The sequence below is a fragment of the Cavia porcellus genome, unplaced genomic scaffold (assembly GCF_034190915.1).
Source record: "Cavia porcellus strain 051 isolate PalLab524CR breed Dunkin Hartley unplaced genomic scaffold, mCavPor4.1 scaffold_1, whole genome shotgun sequence".
Taxonomy (NCBI): Eukaryota; Metazoa; Chordata; class Mammalia; order Rodentia; family Caviidae; genus Cavia; species Cavia porcellus.
Genome location: NW_026947484.1, coordinates 174,484,576 through 174,490,575, shown reverse-complemented (window position 1 = coordinate 174,490,575; position 6,000 = coordinate 174,484,576).

The following is a 6,000-nucleotide window of genomic DNA, read 5'->3' as shown; positions in this document are numbered from 1 at the left end:
TGCTGGAGAAAGACCTCCGGCATTCTTGCAGGCCTCCAAACTTAAGTTCCGCTCGCTGGAAGTCTTCTGGGGACACAAGAGCTCTCTGTATGGCTTTCTTAATGTAACAATGTATTGGTAAGGTTCAGAAAAGAGGACAGATGTACCCAAGACCATGCTGTCCGCAGAATCTCTATAATGAAGAAAAGTGGTGTATCTAGTAGCCATGGAGAAAATGCTTAAATGTCATCTTTTAATTATTATTCTCCCAGAAAAGTGGGCTACCTTATTTCTTTGGAGTTTTTTCTGATTCCAGCCAGACACAGATCCTTTCTTTGGATGCTTCTTCAGTACCCTACTTCCCTACTCCTTACAATCGTTCTTTCATTAAACCATAGCAGCCCAGCACAACGGCAAGAAGACCCTTTAGCACCTTCTTGAGATCCAAATGTGAGAGAGTTTCCCAAACTAACAGCAGACAAACTTTTACATCTACAGTCCATTGCTTCCAGACTAAAACTGATTCATCTTTGCATTTCTGGTGCACAGCGTTGGGCTTCTTGAATGTTTGTTGAATTGATGAATGAGTGAGCAAGTGAATGAATAAATAAGATCCTAGCCAATGTTCTTTTGCACTCTAGTATGTAGACCTTCTGGTGGCAGAGCTCCCAAACTGCCACAAATGAAGATTTGTGGAGTTTTTGAAAGTTGGGTGCCTGAGCAGAACGAGGGTGGCCAGAGAAGTTTGCCTTTGCAAGGTGTCATTGCTGGCCACTGAATCAGTGTATTCCACCCCAGGGAAGGAATCTCTAAAGCATTCCTTGTCTATGCTTCCTCCTTGATGATATACTCATTTTATTCTGGTTAGTGGCCTGTTCTGTGGGGAGACATATTTCCTGGCAGGAGCTGAGCTCTACTCCTATGCCACTTGCAACAATGATATTAGTTCAGAGCTAAGGGCTCTCCCTACACACATATTCCTATTCCCTATAACTAGGATAGACCTATTGCTTTGTTCTGGGGTACTGGGCTAGGTTCAGTATGGTTACAGACTGATTTACTCGCTTCCTACCTTGCTCCTGATATGGCATGGCGCCCCTTTGAGAGATGCCTTAGGCTTGTAGCATCTACTACTCCCAAACTGGTATCTGTAGCAGGACCACTTTCTGAGCCACCTGTATATCCACCTGTCTCCACCTGGTTGTCTAAAAGACACCTCTTTCCTGACATGACTCACATTCAAACGTCATCTTTCTTTTAAACCTGTTCCTCCTCTTTTCTCTCTGAATGCTGAACACTGCCAATTTTTTTTAACACTGCCATTTGTTAATTAGCCAAATCAAGGATGAACACTTGTGACTTCTCTTCTTCCTTGTTCGAGAAAAATCCCCAAGATTCCTCAATTCTACCTTCTAAATATCCTAAAAATAAAAATCTGCCCTTCTCTCTAGTCTCCACTGTTATCAGGCCAAGGTCATCTAGAGTGTGATAGATTAAAAATGACTCAGGTTCTTTGTAGCTTCTATTAGAGCTGGCCTTGTAATGTTTTGCCCAATAGGATGTAGCAGAAATGGGACTGCAGGACTTCTGAGTTTAAGCATCTAAAGGACTTGCAGCTTCTGCTCTCATCTTCTTGGACCACTGCCACCATGGGAGGAGCACCAGACTAGCCAGTTTGAGAGATATGGTCCATCCAATGGCTAGCACAAACAGACATATGAGTGAGACATCATAAATCACCATTACTAACAGCAATGAGGATTGAACCCAGGGCCTTTGCACTGAGCTACATCCCCAGCCATGTTTAATTTATTTGTTTTTTTGAGACATGGTTTTGCTAAGTCAATCCATTGCACCAGATGGGCGTGAACTTACAATCTCCCTGCCTCAGCCTGTTGGAGTGATGAAATTACAGGTGTGTACCAGGGCACCTGGCTGTGAGTGATACCATTTTAGACTACTACCTGAGCCATCAGATGACTGTAGCTCCATGAGCAGCCATCAGAAGAACCACCTAGCTGAGATTAGTCCCATTTGCTAGTCCCCAAATTCTGATCAAATAAATAATTGTCACTGTGAACTGTTAAGCTTAAAATTGTTATACACAATAGTAGCAGATACCTGAGGTGACATGGAAATTCCTTCTGTAAGGTTTAATCTTTTTAGCGTCATCTTTTACCTCTGCCACTCACACTGCACTGCAGTGGTTTAAACTACTTGCAGTTTCTCAATTTACTGTGCTAGCTGCCACCTTTAGATCATTGTGTGTGGTGCTCTACCTACATCATCTCCCTTGTGGGTCTTTTTGTCTGGCTCTTTATCCTCAGCTTCTCCTTCTCACCCCTCAAGCCTTCCTTAATCATTCCTGTCCTGCTCTGGACTGGGTGAGATCGCCAACCACTGCACTTTCAAAGCCTGCACACTTTCTCCAACATACTGTAATTTTTTATTTCCTTTTTCTTTTTCACTGTACTGCAGGCTGAACCCACAGTCTTGTGAATGCTATATAAGTACTCCTATCACTGAGCTACACCCCCCAGGCCTTTTTACTTATCTCTTGATTTTGTGACAGGTTCTCTCCTCATATTGAGGACAGCGACTAAGTCTCATTTACAACTATATGGATGGTGCCTAACACAGGGTCTAGCAGAACATTGCAATAGAAGTTTCTACCATGTTTGCGATGTTCTGTTTCTGCCCTGAGCAGTCCCATAGCACCATACCATACCGTTTCTTCTTGTTTGTTGTTTTTGGGGTCAGGGTCTCACTATGCAATTCAGGTTGACCTTCAACTGACTTCGTAGCCCAAATTGGCCTTAAACTTGCAGTGATTCTCCTGCTTCAGCTTTGTGGGGCTGGGGATTAAACAGGTGTGCTCCACCACTTATGGCTTTCCATAGCATTTCTGCACTGACCAGTTCCAGCTCAACTGGCTCCATATAGCAACTGAGCACTTAAACTATGGCTAGTGCAACTGAAGAGCTGAATTTTAAATTTTACTCATTTTAATTAAGATCAAATTTAAATAGCCTCATGGGACTAGTGCAAATTTAGCATACACTAGGCATTTATCGAGTTTTGTTTTGTTTGGCAGTGCTAGGGATAAAAGCAAGGGTCTTACACATGCCAGGCAACCACTCTTATCACTGAACCACATTCCCAGTTCCTTATTGAAATTTTTTGAATAAGGAATGAGAAGGAAAGGCAGTCATGGAAAGACCATTGGACCACAAAATAGGATTTTATGCTGTGAGCAACATAAAGAGGTCCTTTACCTCTTAACCCCTCAGCCTAACACTAACAGTGCCTCCAGCTCTGTCTAATATAAATAGAATCTTGGCTCTGGATTCTTTGTTGCCTAGGTTGGCTATTTTTCCTGGGCTTGCTCTATTTGGTGATGTCCTGCCTGTGAAGTGAGCTGGTCCCAGTCCTCTGGAGACAATGTCTCGGCACATCCGGTTTGGTCTGACCTGAGCAGAAAGTGCTGTCTCCCTGAGGCCTGGGCTCCATCACATGGGACCCATGCGGTCTGAGTTTGTCTGCACTGGCAGGCTGCCGAGCCCTCTTAAAGGTAATGGTTGAAGCTGACTGTGCAGTGAAAATGTCACAGAAGGACAAAAAGCCCCACAGGGCTGATACTCATTGATACCTGTAGAAACCAGACAAACACCAGTCAGGTGATTTCTACCACTAACGCTAGCCACGCTGCAAAAGGGTCTGAAGAATGAAGAATGGAGACAGGGCCAGGCAGGGTGAGATGGATGGGCCAAGGGCCCAACTGAGTAAGCAGACAAGCTAGATCTTTCATGGAGATCTGAGAGAAGGGTAGTTCTTCCCCAAAGCTGTTCCAAATATTCACTAAAAATAACTTAAGACCAGGTGCACTGCCACACACCTGTAATCCCAGCTGCTCAGGAGCTGGAGTGGGAGGATTGCAAGTTCAAGGCCAGCCTGGGCAACTTAGTCAGACCCTGTCTCAAAATAAAATAAAATAAAAAGGGTGGATGCTTTGGCATATGTGGGAAGATTTCTAATTGTACTTTTAGCATGTTATTTATCTCATCGTGGAATTTCATGAGGTTCACTAGAACCATGGCATAAAAAGAAATCTTGCACTTGCTACCTTCTCTGCCTGGACAGCTCCTCTGTCACGCCTCTTTCCTATTGTTCAAACAAACTCTGGAGACTGTGATCTCTGAAACAAAAGGTTTATGGAGCAGTTACATGCTAGCAGTTAGATGCTAGCCAGAAAAAGGAGCAGGCCCTGGGACAAATTCCCATAACTCCTAGCAGCAGGGCTAGGGAAGAGTTGGGAATGTGCCCACAGGGCCAGAATCAGGAATATTGTTTCTAAAATTCAGGGAAGAAAGAAATGTGGGATTATGAGCAGTGGGGAAAGCTTTGGGCTGGAGGGCAATCTCTGAGAAGTAATGGTTGCTTTTGGGTTGGCAGGGGTTGCAAGCAGAGCATTCATGGTGGTATTTGAGTTAATGAGAGGGGGATTTGTTTGCATTTCAGTGCTGGGGTGGAACTGGGGCCTCTTGCATGCCAGGCAAGTGCTCTGCCACCGAACTATATCCCCAGCCCTGAGTTAAAGTTTTAATATACATTCATGAATACAAAACCATCTTTTGTCACTGGCCTGTGATTTTTTTAGATGATTGATGACCTTCATCTGTCCTCCCTCCATCTGTCCTCCTCCAGTCATTCTAATTAAATATAGGACATCTCAGAGATTTTCTCTTAATATATAATGTTTGAATATTTTTCATTTCTCATTACTGACATTAGATTACATATTCATTTGTTTCATTTGTCCATGGAAGTAACTTTGTACTAGACTGTTGTAACCTAGTTAAACAAGGCCTAGCATACAAGTAGGTGCCCAATAAACCTGCGGAATGACTAGAATGTAATAAACATGGCCTTTCTTCTCTGCCCCAGTTCAGGGTGTCCCACATACACAACCCTAATGTTTAGGCACACCCCTCCTCATGCCCAACAGGGCTCCAGAAGTCTCTATCTAGACAGCCTAAGCCCTTTTGGACATTTTGAACATAACCGTCTGAAAGAAACACATTTGGTTTTCACTGCCTATGTATAGTTTTACTTAGATGTAGTCAGAAGACCAAATTATGACAAATTTAGCTAAATTTAGTTAAACGATCAAATTGGTTTCTATTAACAATTCTAAAATTAACAATGCACCTCATTCTACAAAACAAATGGGCTGAGACAAAGAGGTTGGCTTTATGGGTAGAACAGGGCTGAAGGAAGCAGAAATAAAGTCACTTCAAAGTTATTTTCTTATAGGGTCAAAACAAAGGGAATTTCCTTTATCATACTATCTAAATATGGCCTGTTTGGGGCAATAATCTCTTGTTTTTGCTTTTAGTTGTGACAACTTAGTTTCAGTTTGGTAATGTGGAACTTTAGCATGGCATGAGTGACTCCATTTTGGTTTGGTTTGGTCTATTCGGGCCTAGTGTAGGAGCCTAGGCTAAAACAATGGCTTCCCATAAATTTTATTTAACTACATGTATTTAACTGAAACAAGAACTAAAAGTTGTTTGGTTTGTCATTTCCCTTTCTGTTGTAGTCAGGGGTTGAAAGGAGAAAAATTACATAGAGGACACGTAATTTAAAATTACATACAGAACACATAACTTATAATTTATTATTTTGTAATAGTCACCCAAGAGTTAAATACAAAGAAGTGCAGGAAATCTATCCACAATACTAAAAACCCAAGGAAATCCATCTGAGGGCCTGGAGCCCACAGCAATGTCCTACATGAGTCCAGTTGAAGACCTAGAGCCCATAACAGTACCCCCCAAGAGTCCAACTGGAGGCCCAGAGCCCATGACACTGACTCATGCAAGTCTGCTTCACGGATCTGTACTGGGAAGGTCCAAAGGTAAACAGTGGAAGCTAGAAAGTCTATGCCAGCAAGGGGAAGGACCTGCGCTAGAAGGTTGAGGGTTCTACACTGGAGCCAAGAAGCGATGCTCAGAATAAGGA